The sequence below is a fragment of the Python bivittatus genome, unplaced genomic scaffold (genome assembly GCF_059951505.1).
Source record: "Python bivittatus isolate LINGU-HERP-01145 unplaced genomic scaffold, Pbiv_v1 ctg000700_np1212, whole genome shotgun sequence".
NCBI classification, from domain to species: domain Eukaryota; kingdom Metazoa; phylum Chordata; class Lepidosauria; order Squamata; family Pythonidae; genus Python; species Python bivittatus.
The window spans coordinates 56695692-56719409 of NW_028277098.1; the positions used below are offsets into that span (position 1 = coordinate 56695692).

The 23718-nt window shown below is 40.7% G+C and overlaps 1 long non-coding RNA gene across 2 annotated transcripts; it reads right to left on the bottom strand.

Moving 5' to 3' along the window:
* Positions 1–7056: 7056 nt before the first annotated feature.
* Positions 7057–22858, bottom strand: LOC148214211 (uncharacterized). 2 transcript variants are annotated; one of them, XR_015798383.1, is made up of 4 exons: positions 22779–22858; positions 22091–22152; positions 12225–12380; positions 7057–9978 (listed from the first exon to the last, which is right to left on the bottom strand). It is a non-coding gene; the product is annotated as an uncharacterized LOC148214211 (long non-coding RNA). The 2 variants fall into 2 exon arrangements; XR_015798382.1 differs by lacking the exon at positions 22779–22858 and adding an exon at positions 22682–22767.
* Positions 22859–23718: the final 860 nt, after the last annotated feature.

The following is a 23718-nucleotide window of genomic DNA, read 5'->3' on the forward strand; positions in this document are numbered from 1 at the left end:
TAATGCCTGTTGTCATGCAAACTCCACTATTAAGTACTTGCAACTGAATATGTGACTCAGTATGTAAGTCACAGCATTGGCATGAAGACATCATCTCACATGTTTCATTTGCCCTTCTTACTCCTCTATGTGGATACCCATGGACAAATTGTTTTAGGATAGTCATATGGTTCAGAAATCAGCTCCCATCAATGGACTATAATGCACATCAATACTGATAGCTGGAGAATATCAGCCTATGAGAGGATGTTCTCTACCAAAAGCTGTTTCCAGTGCAAGTCTAGGTAAAGAACCTAGACTTGGTTAAAGATAAAGAACCATAGGAAGGTGGAGCAAGAGATTTGAAGTTGTCCATCAGTAGTCAGCTTCTGGACAGGGGACTTAGCAGACCTGCGATTCATCTATTGACAGTGTTGCCCACAAGAGATCGGTAGATGTATTCTATTTTTATTTAAAATATGGACATTACTTTTAAAGGTACATCTATTCATCTATTCATATCTATCTGTGCCTGCCTTTGTCCTTCCTAAAGTATAATTCTCTTTTGTGGGGTGCAGTTCCTTTGTGTAACTGGGATATTTGTTCTTTTTGGAAGAAGCATTCATTCAAGACGTCAGTGAGTATGTTATGGATAAGAAGGAACTTCAGGGGAAGATAATACAATATATTGAAGTTTAGGAATGAAATGATGGAAAAAAGCTACAGAAAGGCTGGGACGTACACAGCCAAGCCCTATCTAGAATGTGTTAACTAGAATTGCCCTTGATTTTCCAAGGAAATGTAGGCAATTACAATAATTAAATAACTCAATTTAAAAGTTTCTTGTAAATTGAACATCTGCCAAACTTTCTATCTGTATGTATACAAGATTTCTTTGCTGTTGCATCAACACAGAGATTCTATTATTATTATTGCTGTAGGAATAAAGAGGATCTTCCAAAGGTTTTGAAGGCCACTCAGATTTGCTGAAAGGGTAACACTTTGTTTCTTCTATTGTTTCTCCAGTTGATCTCCACTGGAGTCAAAGAAATTTCATTAAGAACTAACTGTTGCTTGGAGCCTTTATTACTCCTCATTTACAGTAAGGGTGCTTCTTCTTCTTCTTTTTTATTCCAAGTGTCCCAATCAGGTTTGCAGTGTATAGCTATTCAAAATTGACCAAAGAACATAATTGCAAGGTGGACATTACCAAATCAGACTTGCATCTAACTCACTGATCAGTCCCAGGATGTAGCACACTGCTGAACATTCAACAGCAATCAGCACCAAATGTTCCTAGGTCGTGTAGCATAAAGAAATCCTGCCTGATCCTACAGCTGTTGTACATAGGGCATTTGCTTGCTGCTTTGAAACTGATCCTTTAAAATAAAAACAAACAAAAAAACCCCCCAGCTATGCAGCAGTTCTCCATTATCAGAGCTGTATTTGCACAGTAATCAGCAATAGTTAATTCTGTCCTGATTGTCTGAGATTATTAACAATGATATGTTAGACATCCTATTTATGATTTATGTTGCTTTCCCCCCCTTGTAATCTCTCTCCATAGAGGTGAATCTACCATCATGCTGTGCATGTGGCAGTTGGTGAAGGGCACAAGTTGAATAGACTCTGTAGCGCTGTCAGAATGATATGGTTAGGACATCTACACTAAATCTGATCTTAGCCAAAAGGCTGAGAACTGACAGGACATCTTATTATACCCTTATTAGTAACTTTACATCTCCCCTTTCCTCTAAAGAGCTCCAGGGGAAATACATGGTTCTTGTCTCCTTTCTTTTTGGTTCTTACAGGATTGTATGAGCACTTATTTCATTGAGCTGCTTAAATCAAGCACAAATCAATCTGCAGCCCTCCTGCACTCCCTGCTTTCCCTGCTAGTTTATCCTCTCCTCCTCCTTCTCCCACTTGCCCTTAGGAAAGGGGAGAGAATAGGTAACAAGCAGCAGCTCAGGTTGTCTTCTTTCCTGCAGCAGCCAGGTGTCAGCTCCTCAAGGTAGACCAGACTAGGAAACCAAAATCATGTAGACCAATACTACTTTTATTGTAAAGTTATAGTGATAGAATCTTGCAAGACTGAATGTGACTCCCCCACCACTCTCTTTATTTTTGTGTGAACTAGGGAGGGGCTTGCCTGAGATATCTACATATCTTACCATTCTGTGCCGGACTTGGGTTTCTTTTATCTGATCATTGCCTTGGCAGCGGTTCTTCCTCCTGCCCCTCAAGGCCATTTCTGCTGCCCTCTACACCTAGTTTTTTGCCTCTCTCTTCTCCAAGACACCAACTGCAAGATCAATCCCTAGAACATCATCACCTGGAAGAAGGTTGGTGACTCAGGGGACTGCTCAAAGCCAAGTATAAGTGTTGATTTGGGAGGTCGTGCCACATGTCATACCACCTGCTCTGTCTGGAAAGATATGCAGAGTTGATAGTTGTGCTGAGTTGGGGGAGAGAGGGAGAGGGAGGTATGTTCAATTCCCATCTTAGTATGAATCTCCTCATTTGCATTGCTGAAGCAAATATGCAGACCAAAAGGCAGTTATCCTTCAGTTTAGCCACCCAAGAATTTCTCTGATTAAAAAAAAAAAATGCATATGTAGCACTTTCATGAGTGGAAATAGCTTACAAGAACATATCGGCCTTGGGAAAAAGGCTTGCAGAGAACATACACATTAGGCACATTATGCAAAATTGCACCCCGAAACACATCTATTAGTAGAAATATACAGTGACATTTACATTGCCTTTTAAAGCAATTTTCAGACTGATGTGGAAATGGGACAGAATGAATTTACGGTCGGAAAACGGAACACTGTGAGAAACCAAAACAGACTGATCTAACAATCCCCAATGCTAGGGTTTGTGAATTCTTATAGGGCCTTCAGTGTTAGAAGAAAATAGGGGGCTCGGGCCTGTCAGATCCCTGCAGTAGGCAAAATTAACTGCACAAAACAATATATGCCATTGGAACTGTCCAGCCATTCCTTCTGAGCCCTGCAACTCTTGCCCACTTCAGGTCAAAGCAGGTGGAAGCCAAGTTTGGAGATCAACCAAACCAACCTAACCAATCTTGGATGATCTCAAAGAAGCTAAGCATGGTTGAACCTGGTTAATATTTGGATGAGAGACTGTAAGAGTGAAGAGTAAAAAACAAAAATTCAGAAAGAAGGCATTGCGAACCATTGCTGTTGATAGATAACTAACATGGACATGGTTATATAGTTACTAGAAGCTGAGCTCAACTGAAAATCACCTGCTGCCCTCAAGCTCAATAGAAAGCATTGCATTGCCAGAACTGCAGTAAGATTCAAGCCTCTGTATGTGAATTGCAAGGTTAGTCTGTAGAGAGGTGCCATCTTCTCCTTTGCCTCAGGCAGGAAAATGCCTTGGGCTGGCAAATCTGCCAACACCTGCACTTGTCCCTCTGAGCAGAGCAGGAATGACTTTGGAGAAGGAAATCTGTTGCCCTTTGTTTCACCCACAAGGACTGCAAAAATTGGATGAGCTGATGGGGAGGTGCCTCTGGCCATTTGACCCTTTGGTACAAACAAGACTGAGCCTTTTGTGCTCTGTTGTTGGTATTCTTAAAAAGTTTTGAATTCTGTGGTTGAACAGAGATGACTCACACTTGCATGCAGTCGATGATCATATTTTCACAATAATAGATGGCCAGAATTAATACAAGCAACAGAGGTGGATATTTCATCTATATTTGCCCAGATTGTTGTTGTGAGAGGTTGCCACATAGCTAAGGTAGGAATGTGTTGGATGATTGTGCTCAGTAATAATTCGGCAGCAAAGAGCAACATACGTTTTAAGTAAACTTTCACCCAATTTGGATTGGATGCATTCATGGAGGCTTATCAAAGGTGATTAGTCTTGAAGGCTCAGGGTTATCTGAGGGGGCTTACTTCCAGATACCAGTTGCAGTGGGACAGTGGCAGGAGATGGCACCCCCTGCTTGCAAGCAGCACAGAAGCTTTTGGATGACCACTATGAGAAACAAAATGCCGGACTAAGATGAACCTTGGCCTATTCTTAAATTGGAGAACATATCACTGCTTCCTTTGCTTGACTAATCTCTTTGAAAATGTAAACCAAAAGGATGCAGGCCAAACACCACCAAGAAAGGAGAGGAGAACATTTCTAAATAGGTCCTTTCCTCCCTTGCCTCAAAGGAAGGATAATATTGGAGGCAAAGTGAGCTTGATGTGAAGGATTCTGCATAAGTTGTATAACTCGTGTCTAGTAGAAAGAGTAGATTATAGAATGAATCTAAAACAACTAACAGGAAACTGTAAAATAATTTAGAAAAAAATATTCAAACTTCACTGTCAGTAATTGTCTTAATTCTGGGTTCATTAAACTAGCCTGAATCAAAGTATCCTATAACACTTGAGTAAATAACAATAGCAAGGGATTTTGAATAAATAACAATTTCTGATCTCATCTCTTATAATAATATCTAATTAGCCCAAAAGGCCAAAAATATGTCATTTGTGTTATGTGAATGGAAATTGTCTTTTAGTTATAATTCCAACTTTGAAATAACCCTGTAATGTCTCCCAGCCAGAGTTTCTGGAGTCTTTGGAAACAGTTACACTGGTTTGTAATTTATATGATATACAAACAGCTGTACTTGTTCATCTTGAAGTCTTACTGCAACTTATTGCAACATTCTCCATGTTGGGAAAGGCTCTCCTAAAGTCTTGATGTGTATTTCCCCATCATATGTGGGGAAAGATTATACCAAGCAGGGCAGAGAGCTGCTAGCTAGTCAAGGGAATAATTCACTTAGCTGAAAGAAGAGCTGTAGGCCTTAATGTAAGCCCTAAATCAGGTAGCTGCATAACCCCTTCTCTCTACTGAACAGACTCATATATGGCTAGTTAGGTACTTCACTCATGGTCCTGCAGTTTCTTTGCTCCTGTATGTACAACAAATCGTGTTGTATGCCACCCAGAATCGCCTGTGGTGAGATGAGCAGCTATATAAATTGGAGAAAGGAAGGGAGGGAGGGAGAGAGAGAGAGAGAGAGAGAGAGAAAGAGAAAGAGAAAAAGAAAAGGAACTGATGTACAGACCTCTGGCTGGGAAGTCTGGTTGTGAAGACTCCTCTTATCATTAACTTTGTGGAATTTGGTGGATAATTCAGCTTCCCTTCTTATCCTCCAAGGAGATGTTAGGTGAAAGTTGAATCCTGATAATTCATTATTGAGTTTTGATTAAAGAATTTTAGGGTACAGTGAAAATGTACCATCTTCAGGAAGAGGACTGCCTGTATAATACAGTAGATTGGTTCTTTGGAAGGAAAAACCATTGCAGTGTTCTTGTTTGCCTCTAAAATTTTAATTTAATAAGCCTTCTTAAAAAGAGATTAAATTAAGAGCAGGATAAATTGCTTGATCCTCAACCCCCTCTGAGTTTATAGAAGTTCCTGTTTTATCTAGACACATGTCCAGACAGAGAGAGATGCAGTAAATGTGGATTCTAGGAGATGGCCTCTTGCATTCAGTCTAAACTAACATCATCCATTATTTCTCAGCCTTTAATATTTAAACATGCCAAACACAGCCTTAAATAAAATAATTCTGTTGCAGCAAAGCGATTTTTGCAGAGTCTAAGTTCCTCTCCCTCTGGGGCCCTTAGAGTCGGCATCATTAAGGAATTGGCAGTGTCAGGGAAAATGACTGTTCCTGTGTCAGTGAATTTGTTATCAAACCAGTTAGCCACAGTATTCCTTCCTGCATTCTCCTTTGCTTTTTCCCCCTCCCTGCCCTTCTGTTGTTTCTGCCTTGCCTCATCTTCCAGCTGGAAATATCTGATTCTATAAGGTATCACCTAAAGCAAGGAGAAGAAGCCAGTGAATGTTCTTTACTTCTTTTTAAATTTAAACCCAGCACTTTTCTGGAATCAAAGCTATGATCTAGGAGATATCTGCAAAATATTCAACTGCATCCAAAACAGCTAAAAGAGACAGTTTTCTATAAATGTTTTCCATGTGGGGGCATTCTTGCCCTGTTTGTGTATTTATGATCAGACTGGCATTACATTAGCATTCCTCACCCGTCGTCTTCTTTCTAGCTTGAGTTTTATGTTAGATGTTATATGTCCAATATCTTTTATTGTCTTAACTCTACCCCTATGCATCTATTGAGGAGGGATTTTACTATATTGAGTTAAGAGTTGGAGTGCCTTGTATCCCACAGCATCTCCTCTCTGATGTCCTCCCATCCAGTTACTGAGCAGTGATGTTTGCAAACCCTACTATGCGAGCAACTTGAAGCATGAAAGTTCTCAGTGTGATCAGAACATTCCCACAATTAGACGTCCCAGTCATGCAGAGATCCTACATGTGAGAATTCACTTCTGCATTAGAATTGTTTTGCAAACAGCCATGCTCAATGCACAGATGAAGGGCACTGGAGATATGTTTTCAGGGGCAAGAAGAAAACTACAGTTTGTATCAACACCAGTTCTACATGAATGCGATATATGAATAGTACTATCTAGGTTAGGCCAAAATCTAACAGGCACCAAAAACTTGGAGTTAGACAGATACAAAGATGTGGCAACCTTCCAGTTAGATCCAAGCTGAAGTCCAAATTGTTTCCGCATAACCGTATTCATGTGGATTTACCATTCTTTGCTCCCTCACTCTTTATAGAGAATCCGGACAAGATCATTTCTGGTTTGTTGTATTCCAGGTTTATCTATATGGTTCTCCCCATATTTTTCAGAAGTGTTTCATGGCAATCTCTCCCACATTCTATTTTAAAACACAACAATGGTGGCAGCCTGACCAAGGCTGCTCTTAGGGTGGTCAAAAGACGAAATGCCTCCCAGAGAAGAAGACCAAAGGTTCATTCAATTTGCACTAAATATGCATGTGCTTAAATGCAGATTCCCATTTAGATACAACTGCAATAATGTAGAAAGAAATTGAATTGGCCATTGTAGTATAATATTTTAAGGGTCCATTTGAACTGGAGACCAGGACACATACTATCAGCTTTACCAGGTAGACCAGACAGGAAACATGACCAGATGAGCTAATTCTACTTTATTATAAGACTACATTAACAGAATCTTGCAACTCTGAAAGTAACAATTCCCACCCCATCTCCTTTACACCCTGAGAAATTAGGGAGGGTCTCTTCTGAGCTTTTTGCCCTGCCCACTATTCAGCTGCAGGCTATGCTGTATCTTATCTGACTGTTCCCTAGGCAACATCTCAGGGCCCAATCTCCAAGGTCATTCCCACATACCATTACATGTACATTGAAGCACAAGTTGGTTAAACAGGCCTAAAGAGGGGTGGGGTTACTGTCCCTCCTTATATACTTATGCAAATTATGATATTCATGTTTTGGATATAGCAGTCAGGCATTTCATTGGATGTAGCATATCATGTGCCTAGTGAGATCAGTGAGGCCATTAGGATATAACTATGTAGTAATGGGGCAGGACTACAATGGGATTTTAAGGAACAAAGTGGCAGTATTTTGTGAACATAGTTTTTTTTTCCAAATATTTTTGTTTAGTTTCTCAGGGCTCTGCTCACTTTGCAGTACTTTTTCCCAGCTTATCAACATTCCTTGGACTTAGGCTAAGCTGCCAGTGTAATTTTCCTGGGAAAGTGTTTTTGTAATGGAATAGTTACCCAATTTGAGACCATATAGCTGTCCCAGTGCTTTGTTTTCCCTGGGAAGATGGATTTGAGTTAAGGGTGTTTAGCTTGCCCCCCCACCCCCCACCAAATTTCCTACACCATCGTAGGGAAAATGTTACTATGTGACTGTTTTCCTGCATGATTTGATGTTCAGGTGCTGATTGGTGATGGACAACTTCAAGATCTTCAGCTTTCAATCAGACAGACTGGACAGTCATTCAAATAAGAGGGCTTTCCAATCCTCCAGATAATAGGCTCCAAGCTAAAGTCCTTTAACTTAAGGACTTTACTTTTTTGTACGGTTTTTGCCACAAACAGCTTTCTGATCAATGTAGTTGGGGCTTTATCAATAAGCCTCCCCATTTATTAATCAGTTTATACTCCACATGGGAGGGCTTTAATGACTTTTTCCTCTCACTGTTTTTCTCTTTTCTCATTTCACTCCAAAATAATTCTATTTCTCAAAAAGATGACAAAAGAAAGCTGATGGAAGGAAACCAATAATTAAAGCTCCCCACAGAACACAAATCAATCAATGCAGGGACATTTGATCAGTAAAGTTGTGGCTGTACTGAGCAAGAAGCAATTAGAAGGAAAGACCATAGCCAGGAATTTCAAGGTAGTAGTGAAGCAGAAGTCAGTAGAAGGGTTAAGCAAATGTTCTCAGTTCACTGGTTCTTGCCTATAAATTGTGCCTTTCCCCATATCCATATATTGATGTATTAAATTTCAGTTAAACTAGGCTGAACTTTTCCTCCTAATCCCAGATTTGCAGCCCCAGCTTAATGGATTCTGCTGGTGGTAAAAACATGGGGGAGATGCATGAGTGCTTCAGATGCTCCAGGCACATATTGAATGCAAAAGGCACTGGAATTCTTGTGCTGCCTCTCCCTCTTCTCTCTGGACATTTTCTCATGCTATCTGGAGCTATTCTTACTAAATGATTCTTACAGTACTCTGCTTCTCCTGCTTAGACTCAATCCATCGAGAAACATAGGTGCTCTGATCTCCAGAATGTTTGCACATTAGCAGGATGACATATTCATTACTAAGGTGAAACAAGTTGTTGGGTCCTTGCTTCCTTGTACAAAGGCAGCCTTAATTAATTGATTTTATTATCCATGCTATTAAACAAAAAAAGGGGGGGGGAACCTATAGGTGCCTTGAAAGACACCATAGCTGGACTCATTAGTGGTTAATTAACCTTCGAATATATTGTTTGGTGGGCTATGGCTCAGCATATCAGTCAGCTCAAGTGGTTCCTAGGTTGGAGGAAGGATTGATGAAGCTACATGGATGCCAGCTGTGTTGCTGTGCTTGATGTGGGAGGCATTTGGAAGCTCAGCTCTTCCCAGTGAAAATACTCAGGACTTTCTTTTAAAAGCAAATGTATCTGCATAATGGCCTATTCTCTCCCTTACTCCCGCCCCCTTGTCATTGTTGTGGCCGTATGTTCAGACAATGCACAGTATTAAATGCTCCTGAAAATATGAAATATCCGGTCCTGCTTTAGTATGTACACTTAAAGCACCTTAAAGAGAACCCCCCAACAGATAATACACAAATGCATGTAATGAAAGTAGTTCTAGGTAGCTGCAATTTGAGTAAAGAAGCAACGATAATGGCAGAGAGGTGTATTTAACCCTTTCCATTTTAAACCCTTTCCATTCCAATTCACATTTGGCCTTCTCTTGCTGCATCTTTAGTCCTTTGGGAGCTGCCAGTTCCTGGAGGCTGAGTTGGATGTGAGTTTTTTTCTTTTTCTTTTCTTTTCTTTTCTTTTCTTTTCTTTTCTTTTATAGTAGCCTCTTCCAGAATAAGGGGTGTGTGTGTGTGTGTGTGTGTGTGTGTGTGACTTCTCTGTGGCAGCTTTGGGACAGTGGAAACTCTTGGATCCAAATAAAAGCCACCAGTGGAAGGCAGGTTTCTTGTCTGGCAGCATGAGCCCCAAACCAGGATTTTCACCATCTGAGGGTGCTAGGATGGGAACGTCTGTACCGAGAGATATTTTAATCTTGAACAAAAAGGGTAAGCAGGAAAAGAATTAAAGCACTGCTTTCTTTCCCATGTATTCTCTACTAGGAACAGTTGCAGATACATACAGTTAATAGATACATGTGTTTCAACTACCACATGCAGAAAAACAAAACTCTCCATGCAATCTTCTTTGCTAGTTCAGGAAGAGGAGAGAAGATCACTTCAAAAATGGTTAGCATCCAATCCTTCTCATGGAATAACTTTCTTTTTGTCTGGTGCAAAAGAAAGGCAGAAAGAGCATCAACTCTTTTTTTTGTCCCGGCAGGGCTCCTGTAACATGAAAAAGCCACATATCATGTAGAAATCCAGTGGATGTGTTAAAGAGACCTATGACAATTCCACATGGCAACCTGTGCTGCTTCACTCTCATGCTGCTCAGCTGTACCTGAAGATGACTTTAGAAATTTCAACCTGGGCTGCAGTGGTTTAACAATATGGTTATACTACAGCCATCACAAACCCTGACACCATTCCCTTCTTCTTGTCCTTCCTATTTGTCCAGAGAAAACAAGTTTGACTGGCTGGCTCCTGTGTAGGTGAGTCTCCCAGTGCCTGCCTTTTCCTTTGGGGGATTGTTCCCTCCTCACTAGTTCCTGTTCTGTTGCTTTCCCAGATGTTTGCACCCATGGATGCCTTCATGTTCTCTTCCCACATTCTCGCCTGTGATGCTAGTGCAAACTCTCACTATGGAGCCCTTTTGCCTAAAGTAGGCACAGCTCTTCTGTATCTCGTATCTCAGACTACTGGATTCTTTCAAGTTCCATCAGCTCATTTAGACATACTTTCAGATGCATCTAGAAGTGCTTATCTCTCATTGGGGTCAGCTTGATGTTGCTACTGTGGGTAGGTAAGTATAACTGGATCAGGCTCTTGCATTCTGTTGAACATGTTCATTCTAAATGAAGTTCCTCTGAATATGGTACATGCTACTGTAGGTTTTTGTCCCTAAAAGTCAGTTATTTGAATAAATAAGCAACTCCTTGTTTCAAGAGATTCTGTAAATTAGTATTGCTAAAGGTAAACAAAGAACTGCAACCTATGGTAAATGGAATAGTAAATGGAATGGCTTTGTAGTCCGGGGGTTTTATTTTATTTTATTAGTTTTTAATGAAATGTTGGGAGGTTGTAGCCCTGAACAGAGGAGAGCAAAAATGAAGTTGTAACCATTTCTTCCCATTAGTTATTATTCTGCTCAAATCCATCACAGTGCTGTTTTTCCTTCTGCAGGGTGCTGCTAACTGTGCATTTACCCTGGTAGATTTGTGCCTTGAATCAAAAAAGGGCAATAGGTAATGTGGATAGAATTTCTCCTGGTTTTCCCTCTGGAGCAGTTGTTTGAATATCATTCAACCCCTCTCCTCCCTCTTTCTTGGCTAAAAAGAAACTTTGAACTCTGCCTACAAAGGGGGAAAAAAAGTATTTTCTTCTGGTCTTTGAAGGCAGGGGCAAGTAAAGCAATGGAGACGCTTCTAGGCTGTTTTATGTCTTGGGACTGAAAATGCAGCATTCAAAGGAGACTTTGTCAGTATTGTTTATCTTGCCCTTTAGACTTTCCATGGTAATAAATAATCTGCATTCAACTCTCCTAACCTTCACATTTCTTGGTTGCTGACAGGGAAGATGCTTTCTTTCCAAAGTCTTTGTTTAAACCCTTCTGGTGATGCAGGTGAGAGCTGCTGTTCAGCTTCCTGCTACACAAAATACGCACAGAAATGATGGACGTTCACCTTGGATGGGAACAGTGTTGCATTGTTCTACTGCATCTATGTCAGCTCTGAAAAGGGGATGGTTTCTCTCAGAAGTAATTGCAAACCATTCAAACAGCCTCTTGCTGAGTCCGTGGGGAGTGAGAGAAGTATCATCACCTGCTTTAACTCACCTGCCTGTTACCTAGAGGCCAAGAACTCCACTTTGAATGATTAGGATAAAACTTAGGGATCACATCAGACTTCTTTAGAAAGGCTAGCTATAAAGAAGTACAGGCTTAGAAAGGAAATGTTCTGTTTAGGGAATATTGTTGCACCAGATAGATGTCTAAGGATGGTGGTAACATACATTCAATCCCAACTGTTAAATACAAATAGTCTCTGAAAATGGAGGGTTTATGCCAAGAACTGTCTATCTTCCCCACTAAAAGTTGCATTGGCAACTTGTGTGCAGATATCAGGTTTGGGAGCAAAATCACAGCATAGCATCTATCCTGAATCTTTTAGGGCTTCCATTTCCTCTCTCAAAATGGTCAGAAAATGACCAGATGACTCTCCATTGTTGGATGGAGCCTGAAGTAATCCCAAATCCCTAATCCTCTGCTTAAATACCTACTTTTTGCCTGCCTAGGCATTGTTTTCTGCACCACACTCTTGGTCTCCCTAACTTCCATAACTTCTTCCTCAGATTAAGGCTGGAGCAGGCCTTTTCTGTAGCAAGTTGTTCTTTGTTGCATTCCCCAGGCATTAAACTTCAGCTGCCATTTTACCTTGATGACAAAGCTACAACGCAAATATATGATACGTTACCTTTCCTCCTGCCTCGCATCCCATCTGATTTGCTATTCTGGAGCCATCTTCACAGGCTGCCCTGGGTTCCCAAGTTACATCATCAGCTGCCAGCAAGGTGCACATCAGCACTGCCCCCACTCTTTTGAAACGGACAGCTCCTAGCGTGATTTGTTTCTGTAAGTAGAGCATGGCAAAAGATGCTTTCGAAAAGTGGAGATAGAGCAATTACACATTCACTGAGCACGCTGAGGTCACGTTTATCCTGTCCATTACCGTCATGATTCTAAATGATTCCAGCTGACCTGGAGTGATTCATATTGGAGTGAAGAGACCCACCTTTCAGGGGATTCCCCCAGAGAAGCCATATTCATTCTCTCCGATATGACAGGCCAGCCGACACTTTCCCTAGCTCCCTCTTCTGTATTCAGTCCTGATGAATGGCTCACCAGGGGGCTATATTCTTCCCACCAATAACCACTTTGAATAGATATGACTCTGCTGGGAATATTAACATACTGCCCTTCTAACCAAATGCTTTACAGGCATAATTAGATTCAGCTTCAAAAAACTAACCACAAGGCAAAGATCCTGTGGTACCTAAGACTGGCCTTGTGAATTCTAGGTCCTGTGATATGTGCAAAAGTTGCTTTATTTCCACTATTGTGATGAGAAGAAGGAGTATGTTTTCACAAGTGACACTCGAACTAGTTCTTCATTTTTCTGTTTGATCCTCCAGATAAATTATCCGGACTAGGATTTATTTCAATGGCATTTTCTCCTTTAGTGCCAGAAAACATTTAATATGATAGTTTTGCTTTGTTTTTTAAATATCACACTGGTGACTTGAACCCATAATTTTCTTGAACCCAGCAGGCTCTGCATACCTCATTTTTCACATCTGGAGCTTTAAAAGATGTTCTTTATTGATCAGATATTTATTTATGTGTGAACAAAGAGAGAAGATGGTTAGTTCAGCTATTAAATTTAAGGAACTGACAAAAGCAATCAGAAGATAGATAGTTTAATAGGAGATTAAAAAACTGGCTGCAAGAGTTCAGATACCTGACCTGTCATCACAAGGATTTTGTCTGTCACTGTGTAATGTGTGTGCTTGCTGACGGATTTTTTCATTAATTGATTTTGTTGTAGATTTCCCTTTTCTCCCTATCTCTCAGAACAATTAATCTGGGAACCTTTTAATTTGGCAGGTGACTGGGAGGAGAAAAGCACTATTCCTTTTTCTCTCTGGACAGCATGAAGTTTTGTGATTTTGGTGTAGTCACCAAGTATAGGAATTTTCTTCATGGAGAAAATCTATCTCTGTAATTGCTAGGAGTCGAAAATGACTTGATGGCATCTAATCAATCAATCAGAGATTTTTTTTTCATGCAGGTTATCAAAAGATTGCACTAAAAACAAATTAGGAGGAATTTGGGGTTTTAAACTAGTTTGTTAGGTTGTAGCTTAAATCAATTTTTGAATTAGGCCATTAGCGTGAGCATTCATTTCAAATCAAAGCTATTCCTCACCATCACAATATGCTAACATTGGCTCATTCTTACTTTCTGCTTCTATTTTCACATGTACTCCATGCCTTTGAGTAAATATACTTTTTTTTAAAAAAAAAGCTTGGGACCTACCTCTCTCTCTTGCTCAGTCTCAAAGTAGAGGTCCTGTAACCTACAACATTCAGCTGAGATCTTCCTTAACCAGGTGACTTCAGGTTTCCCTTGTCATTCAGCTAATATTTTGGGACAGAGAAACTGATCTCACTCTCAGCATTCTCTTTCACAGTAACCTTCCAGCTGTGAGGAGATGGGGCAGAATCAGGCAGCTGCTGGGGGAGCTTTCTGCACCCCAATGATGACAGCACTGGCCAGGTGGGGTTGGCCATGGTAACATGGAATTGCTGATAGAAATGTGTATAGCTAAGATATGTGAATAGTTCCTTCCTAAGAAGAGTGCACATTTAGGAGGCAGCACACACATGTGCCTGGTAGAATTCCATCTTTTCTGTCTGCTGTTGTCATCACTTTCTGATGCTTCCTAAAAATATCCCATACCAGCTTGAAGCTTTGTTAGAAATTGGGAAACCGACATAGTTAGCAATGTATCAGAGAGCATCTGTCCTTAAATTTCACTTAGCTTGTGAGCAGGGCCATGTCTAATATTAGGCCACCTCAGGTGGCAGATGTAGGGACAAGGAAAGATGGCGAAGAGCACAGTTTGCCTTGCATCCCCCCAGCTAGCCTGCTGCCAAATGGTACAATGCAGGATGTTAACCTGTTAACAGTGTTGAAGTAGGATTCATTGGTTGGGGCAATCAGTTTCTATTAATGGAATGGGAGGGGAATCATCTTTTTTCTTTGCTCCTGGTAGCAAAATGTTTGAATGGTCCTGCATGAGTAAAGCTGTACACAGCTTATTATATAAACATATAGAGAGAAGCAAGATAAGAAAGATGTATTCTTAGAAATAGATTACGAAAGCTAGAAGATTGGGCTTCTCTGTGCTGTCCCTATCACACAAACAACTCATCCTCTCATCCCACACATACACCCTAACTGCTTAGAAGTGCTCAAGAGACTGGAGGAGAGTCAGATTTAAGTGGCTGGCTGGACACAGCCACAGTGGGTAGGAGAAGGCTGCCAGAGGCTCTGAGTCTTTGATGACTGTTTCAGGGCAACTGAAGAGCTTGAGGAGCTTCAGCATGCCAAGGATGAAGCTGAAAGGTTCCAGAAGGCAGGAAGTCATTGTAGGACTGATGATGGTGCTCAGCTGGTGGGGTAGCCAGGGGCAATCAGTGATAGTGGTCCCTTGAAGGCTAGGATCACCTGGCAGGTTAGTTAGCAATGGAACCTGATCCAGGTGGTGGTGAAATGGCAGCAGAAGGATCCAGTGCAAGACTTGTAAGAAGAGGAATTTGGAAGAGGTATTGCATGTTGGCTGGTGGTGGTACCAGGAGGCAGTGGAGTCTGGTTGGTGGTCTGTGGTCAATGTTGGGGTTTGAGTGGCAAAGTAGCCAGTGGAGAAGAATCTGGAAAGGCTTCAGCCAGCAGGTTGTCTGGCAGTAAACAGCAAATAACTTTGAGAGTCACTGGAGGAACCAAGGAGTCAATGGTAAGAAGTTGGCCAGTAGGATTGGCTGGTAGAGTTCAGCAGCTTCAGTCGCGAGTGGAGCTAGTTTGAAGCTCAGCTAGCAGCCCTGAGTCATTCTGTTTGGGGGAAGGAAATGCCTCTGCCAGCACACTTAACAACTCCAATTGGAAGAGGAAAGTGCCCCACAACTGGGACAGCCAAGAAACTCCAGCCAGGGATGGCCAGCCAACAGCAGCATTGAGTCCTAGCTAAGGAATGGCAGGGCAGTTTAAGCCCCAGTTAGCGGCTAGCCACACACTCAACAATAGTCAGCCAGCACAGAGTCAGAGCTAGGCCAGCAAATCCAGTAGCCCCAGCCAACTCAGCCTAACCAACCAACCAAACCAGCCCAGCACCAGCCCAGCAGAGGCAGTAGTAGCAAGGATAAGGTGGTAGCAGTAAAAGGACCCATTAGATTTGGGCCTGAGGCCAGAAAAATCCCAAAGTGGCAGGCAAGGCCAGTCTATCAACAAATGCCCAGTGGTGACAAAGGTTACCTGCAAAGGTGTGTGTTAGGGAAAATTTAATTTCCTGCCCTCAGTTGTCTGAAAATCCACCCAAGATCAAGCCAACCCTGCTACATATTAGCAAGCCTGATTTGAGAATTTGTCAGGAGTCAAAAGCATAGTAGCTGCAGGAAAGGAACTGGAAAAGAGAAGGATGAAAGGAAATAGCAGGTTGAAACCACTATGGTAGAGAATTTGTGTAGCCCAGGGTTTAGCCAGTTCCGTGAACGAGATTTTTGGGTTGAAATGTTTCATTACCATACTAGGAAACATCAGGGCAGGAGATATGTGGAAGGGAGGTTTGTTGGTTGGCAAGCATTTTACATTTCTTTCTATTGCATCAGTTATGTGTATGCATGGGTGACAGTGAATCTGCGTGTGAATGGAATCTTTGGTTTTGAGAGGCCCATAGATATTCATAGATAAATACTGAAAGGAAATTGTATGGCTGTTGCAATAAAAGGGGGAGAATCCTGTTGGGAATTAGTCCGCATGTAGCCACTGTTTCTGCCATTCCCAGACCACAAAGAACCCTTACAGGCACACTCAGACTCTTTTAGCCCTTGTCCAGCAAGAATATTTGCTTCTAGGGCAATCTTAGATAGCTCTTCCTCATGAATAGAGGATGTAGAAAACTGGAGATTCTGGAGAAGTAGTTGTCCTCTGAAAGAGTCCGTCTGTGCATGAATCACTTACATACACTGGTGGACACAATGGCATCCATGTACATCCATTTTTAAACAACTAGCTCTGCATGATTCTTTTGTGCAATGATGGACTCCCTCTTTCTCCTAAATCAGTGTTGTCCAAACGTGGCCACTTTAAGATGAGTGGACTTCAACTCCCAGAATTCCCCAGCCAGCCATGCTGTTGAAGTCCACTCATCTTAAAGTGGCCAAGTTTGGACAACACTGTCCTAGATGAATTCATAGGTATATAATGCAAGCCAAATGATACAGATTAGGTCATTTTTGTCATTTTCCTGACATCATGATGCATGTCATATAAATAATTTCCTCCTCTTCCCTCCACCGCCCACAGATAGTCATGGATGGACTGTTGGGCCCCAGATGAACTATTTCTCTTTTCTGCTCTATAGCCCTTAGTCTCAGTGCCTAACACAGCATATCTTAGTACTGGGTGTTGGACAGAAGGGAGTGTGCAAGAGCTGTGAGTTAGAGCAGAAGAGCTAGAGTACTCTGGCATTGCACACTTTGTGGAACTCCTTCCCATTCTTCTATAATTCCAGGAGGAAAGATGTTTAGCGAGTGGCAGTGACAGTGACAGCAGCTTCATAATAGCAGGATGAATTATTGTTGAACAAGGAGTCAGAGTTTTCTAATTTGCTGCCTATTTATAGTGCAGTGTACCCACAATTCAAGCTGTCAGGGTCACAAATCACCAAAGGAGAGTCTGCAGAGCAGTTAATCCACACTATGTCCAGAGTGCTAATCTAGACAAATGCAACATAAGTCAGATTTAGGGGGATCTACACTAACAACACAAATCAGCTGATTCATGCTTCTACTTTCTGGAATGACCCATTCTGGCCTTTATACCAGTCCAGGTTGAATGCGTGTGTGTGATAAAGAGTGATTTGTTGAGATGAGTGGCTATAGAAATTAAATAAATAAAAAATAAAAATAAAACAGTTGTTTAAATGCTCTGCCATGCACGGATAAAACTTCTCCTGCTTTTTTGTGCCATTAGAAAAAAAAATATGAAAATTTGTTTGCAGCAGCATGGCAAGCAAAGAGGTCTTCTTTAGGAGGAATACCCAAAAGCCCAATTATTATTACAGATGGTATTTGAACCTGTGTTTTCAGTGAGTTGCAATATCTTCAGATTTATTTATTTAAATCATTTCTAAATTCTATAGTGTCATCTCCTGACTCTGACACTGTAGAATTGAGTGGCATTGAGATACATGACTAGGGAAAGCATACTCTTCTCCTTTGGGAAGTAGATCGCTCTCCTAACTTATAAGCAGAATCAAGCTTTAAAAAAATAGAAGAAAAAGATAGAAGTTCCTTTTCAGTTTTAAGTAGTGGCATGTAAAACATTCACTGGAAGTGAATAAAAATACAGTGTTGTTCAAATCACAGATGGCAACATAAAAGGATCACCCATAGATTAATTGTAAAGGTGAAGATAAGATTGTGAGCAGACAGAAGATAACCCTTATTTAGAGGAACTATGCTATAAATATATTTCAAATAGCATAAAAGACACACCATTTATTGATCATGTATAGAGAACATCAACAATCATCAGAGACAATAAAGCAGGAGCATTCTCATGGGGGTGTCAATGGCATCACAATGGCAGGCACAAGTGGGCAGTTGAAACCCTGCTCTTTTTTAACATGCCCAGCATGTATTCCTCTCATGGAAAAGGGGTCAGGGCTTCAGTGGTCCTCTCATACTTGCTATTTGACATTGTTGACCCCTCCTGTGGATACTCTTTCCATAAAGTACACTGAGACACACATATCACCAGCAATGAAACTTAACACAGTTCTTAACTAACTTTTTCCTATGCCTCTAGAGCAATGTTTCTCAACTTTGGCAACTTTAAGATGTGTGGATTTCAGCATGCTGGGGAATTCTGGGAGTTGAAGTCGACACATCTTAAAGTTGCCAAGGTTGAAAACCACAGCTCTAGAAAATTGGAGGAACTTCAGAACAGATATTACCTCTGTGCCAAATCATTATCTGGAAAACCCTACTTCCTCCAAATTCCAGCTTGTATCTTGAGCCTGAGTGGCGATGGTCAATTCCATTGGTGTCCAGCCTCTTGTTTACATTTCCTGTTTTGATCCTGAATATAGAAACCCTTTTTCTAACTAGCAGAAATGGAGGCATTTGGGGAGCTGCTTGTGGAATAGTGCCAGAACCTGTGTGCTTCTGCTTGAGACCGAGAGAAGGCGGTTCAGATTTCTAAGCTGTTATCCTGCTATCACCACAAACATAAGCATTAAAACCATTGCAAAAAAATAAAAGCAGCTGTAAAAAAGTTAATCACAGCAGCATCAACATATTATTAGTACTATATCTTACTATATCTTGTGGCACCAGGCCAAGAATAGCCTTATGTTGCAGAAAGATAGTGAGGAGGGCACCAGGAATATCTCACTGAGGAGGGCATCCCGCAGTTGGATGGTTACTGCTGAAAAGACCCCCTGAGTAGCCATTCACTGTACCTCAGCATTGGGGGGCACCTGAAGTAAGCACTCTGAAGATGATCTTAGGATACAAGTAGAAAGATATGAGAAGAGGCAGCCCTTCAGATATGATGATTTCAAGCCATGGACAACTTTATAGATTAAAACTAGCACCTTGAGCTGAAACCAGAAAAAAACAGTGAAGACCACAAACAATTGGTACTATCTGTTTATATTGCCTCGTTTGAGTCCATATTCTTACTGCAACATTTGTACAAACTGAAGTTTCTGAACTGTCTTCAAGGACAGATCCACGTATTACACATTGCAGTAGTCTAAATGAGATGCCTGGGCGAGGATTACCATAGCAAGTTTATCTCTAATCAGGTAAGGCTGTAGCTGGTGCACCTGCCTGAATGGATGAAAAGTACTTCACAGTACAGAAACCACTTGTGCCTCTGTGTTAGAAGGGTAAATTAATATCACCCTGTGTTTAGACTAATGCAACATGCTTTACCTGAGTTGCTTTTGATAATGACTCAGAAGCTGCAATTAGTTCAAAATGCGACAGCTACCAATGGGAAGGAACAGATTTAGGAGCATTGCACTTTTGCTCTAGCCACTGCATTGGTAGTCAACAGGCTTCCGAAACCATTTCAAGGTGCTGATTTTAAGTCCTACATGGCTCAACACCTGTACAGGATTGTCTCTCCCAAACACAAGCAGCCCATCCTTTGAGGTCATCCTGAGAAGACTGGTTGAGGGTCCTCCCCCCATTTGAAGTTAGAAGAGTGGGGGCCTGGAGGTATCCATGTGGTAGCAGCTCTCAAATTAAGGAAAACCTCATTAACCCCCCCCCCTCAGTCTGAGAAATCCCCACCCTTCTTGCTTTTTGCAAAGGTTGTAAAGATCATATTGTTCTGAAAGGCTTTTGTGTGAACTGTGGGTCTGGACTACTTTCTCTGACTGATTACTGTCTATTTTATGTTGATTTTTTGGTAGTTTTTATTTTTGGTACACTGAAAGCCACTTGACTCTTGGGAAGTAAGGGGTATATAAATGACTGTATGAGTAAATAAGTAAAGTCAAGGATGAATCTGATGTCAGAAATAATCTCACTCTGTGGTTTCATGTAGAAGTTAAATAGCATGGGGAATAAAATGGTTCTCTGAGGAACCCCACAGTGGAAACACCAGAAATCCATCAGCACCAGTTTTTGGGATCCAGTGATTCAGCTTTTAGAGGAATAATTTCAAGAATGTTCTGTCCACACCTAACTTGCACCACCTCTCCAAAGGGATACATGGCTGAATATATTGAACCTACTGAGAACCCAAAAGAAATCCAAGAAAACCAACAAGCTTGCATTCCACCTTCTCTTTCCTGGCAAAGATCATCCAAGGTGACCAAGGCAATTGATTGCCAATAACCAGGTTTCAATCCTAATTGAAATTGAGCTAGAAAATCAGTTTCAATATCCAAGAATATTGGGATCTGATCAATCGGCACATGCTCAAACACCTTGCCCAGGAAGGAGGTACTGGATACCAGCCTATAATTTTCTGGGTCCAGTTTTCAGCAATGGACTCATGTAGCCTCTTTTACTGAGATTGGGATCATCACTTCTTACAGGGAGAAAATTATAACTTCATGGATCCAATTTTAACAATATTTGTATAGACTGATATGAATGAAAGGATTTTGGCATGAGGTGGGGATTTGGTTCTATAAACAATCCTTATAAGTTGCTTAAAAAAGCAAATCGATATGACCATTATTTAAATCGACATAGCTTTTGTCATGTTTTGACATCTAGCCTTTGGTTCTTTTTCCAAAAAACAGCTTATTGGAAAAGGAACAGATAATCAATATCCTCCAGGTCATGCTAACTATATTTATCTCAACTCTCTATAACATCAAAGGACTGAATAGGAATAGTCACCTGAAATTATCCATCCTATTCTTGAGTGGTGAAGGTGTGTGTTGCCAAATATGGAGGGAAAAATATTCAGATCCCTGAGCTAGGGCTCTGAAATGCTTAGAAGGGAATATACCATTTGATGATTCTGACAACTTCTTAATATAGCCACACCTTCATAGCCTAAAAGAAAGTCTTATATTCAGCTTGGACTCATTCTAAAGATGAATCCCCTATAGCTCTCTCCTGTTCCCCAGCTAAGTAAGAATTTCATTTTAGGAATAGCCCTTTTAAGAACCAGAGTCTATATTCAATCGCTTATTGGGAATGATGGGAGTTGTACTGAACTGAACAACTGAACCCTTAAGTACACTAGGTAGAGCCTAATGTTCTAATAGTTTAGACTGGGAAAGACTGAGCTATTGGAACAGGTCCCTACCTGCCTTTTTAACTGTCTTCAGTACAGACTTCTGTAGATTTAGCCATGCTACAACGGGTAGGAGCCTGTATTGCGCTCTCCAAGGTACTGAAGATTCCTTGATTTGTTAAGTCCCATTCTTAACTCATTAAGAGTACTTGAATGTAAACTTGTACCCTGTGAGCCTACAACAAATCTGAAACAGTGAGAAGTTGAACCTGCATCTCTAGGTTGTTAGTTTAGCTGCCATTAGTACACCCATCAAATGTGCCATCATTCTAGGGTGACCTTACATGTCTGTATCACATTTCATCTCCTACAATTTGTTTTGAATCTCAGAAACAGCCATAAAAATACAGTTTTAAATAAATTCTCCATGCTTTTTTTGCTTATCACAGAGCAATCAAAATCTCCCTGACTTCTGTATATCATATTATCCAGTTCCAGGCAGACCTGACTGTGCTTCTCATTTTACATATCACTTCTTCCAGTATAAAAATATTTTTAAACTAAAGCAACCATAGAATTCTACCATGAAACATAAATTCTCTGGGATGCTTAGAAAACAACAACAACAACAACAAAAATTCTATTTAAATAGAAAATATATTGATATAAAATGCATTGTAGATTTAAAAATTAATTTAAGTTAAGGGCTTTGAACTTTACAAATTATATATACATCAGATTCTGAATGATGGATAATCATTTATCTGTCTTTAAGGAAATAGAAATACTCACAGTTGGTGATTTGCAAGTCCAGCATTCCATTCCCATAGTGGCCAACCAGATGTGTTCACAAACTACACAAGCCAGAGGCAAAAATAAAATCATTCAAGTTCCACAGCAATGGGCATTCATAAGCATAGGGCTTCTGATCCTAAAGGCATAGTACAGCCCTTCCTGGCCTATTTTCTGTAAGGATTCTGATATTCACTTAAATATATATGCACAATGTGGCACATTGGTTAGACTTGTTAACTGGAGTGAATTGAAAGCATGCCATAGTTGTACAATGCTGAGACCTACTAGCCATGGGTAAATCATTTTTTCAGAGAGTTTTCTGGCACTATTATTATCTTGGTAAAAAATACCAGGTTTTCTGAGAAGCATCTGTAAATTTTTGCCCTTGGACCATATTAGGAATTTAGTTTAACCCTCATTTATGTCTTCATGTTGCTTCATAAATGAATCTGAACTAGAATCCAGTGGAGAAAGAAGGATAGTAAAACCTATTCTGCTACTTACTCCTACACTGATATTTTAAGGGAGACTCTTCTCATAGGGCCTGGTTATCAGAGGGACTACTTATCTGTGATTATTTCTGCCCACCCAGTGAGATCAAGCAGAGTGGGTGCATTCTGGGACCCACTGATTAAACAGCATCATCTTACAGGACCCAAGAAGCATGCCTTCTCTGTTACGGTACCTGCCATCTGGAATCACATCCTCCCAGAGATTTGTACAGCTCCTACCCTAATGAATGTGGTGATACAATGTACTCCCCCCTGATACATGTGAACTGCTTAAAGTACCCTTGTGATAAAACATTCGCAGAAAGCTGAACTGACACTGAGTGGTGACAGGGGGAGGAATCAGACAGGGACCAGTGGCTCAGTAAACCAAATTGTTTATATTCACTGACCATATCTCAAAGATAGCATGCTGACCTAGTAGGAAAGGATAAATAATAAGGTCACATGGAGGGGTTTATCAAAAACATTCCAATGTCATGCTGTAATTTACACTGTGTCTGTCTTTTTCTTTATCTTGTCTTTGTAACGTAGCGGGCCAAAGGTATATAAACCGTGTGTCTGCTTTTGCTTAGAGCAACTCTCAGCAACTTGCCAATGCTTTCCTGGGAGCTCAGTGTACATTGTAGTTATTTGCATGCTTAATAAATTTAAAGTGATTTGGTTGCTTTAGGTGAGCCAGAATTCAGTTCAGAAAATCATTAAAAACTTGGTTGTTCTCCCAGGCCTTGGGATAAGGTAGTTGTAAAGTCCTCATATATTTGCTTTTGTATTGTTTTTTTTAATTGGTCTTTCATTTGGCTATGATTTTTTTATATGTATTGCTTTCTTCTTTATTTGTAAGCTGCTTAGAGACATTAAGGAGCTGGATGGCCTCGAAATTGGTTTAAATAAATAAATAGTCCAAATGACCCTCCCTTCCTATCCTCTTGCCATTTTTCATCTAACTGTTTGTTAATTTACTACTGTTTGGGGGCAGAGGTGCCTATATTAGTGCCAGCAATGTACAGAGCCCTCACTGTCCCTGGCCAGATGATGAATAATTCTGGATTGGGATGTTATTTTCTCAAATTGCTCACAAAGCCCCAGTATTTGTCTTCTTTGAAGGCAGAAAAA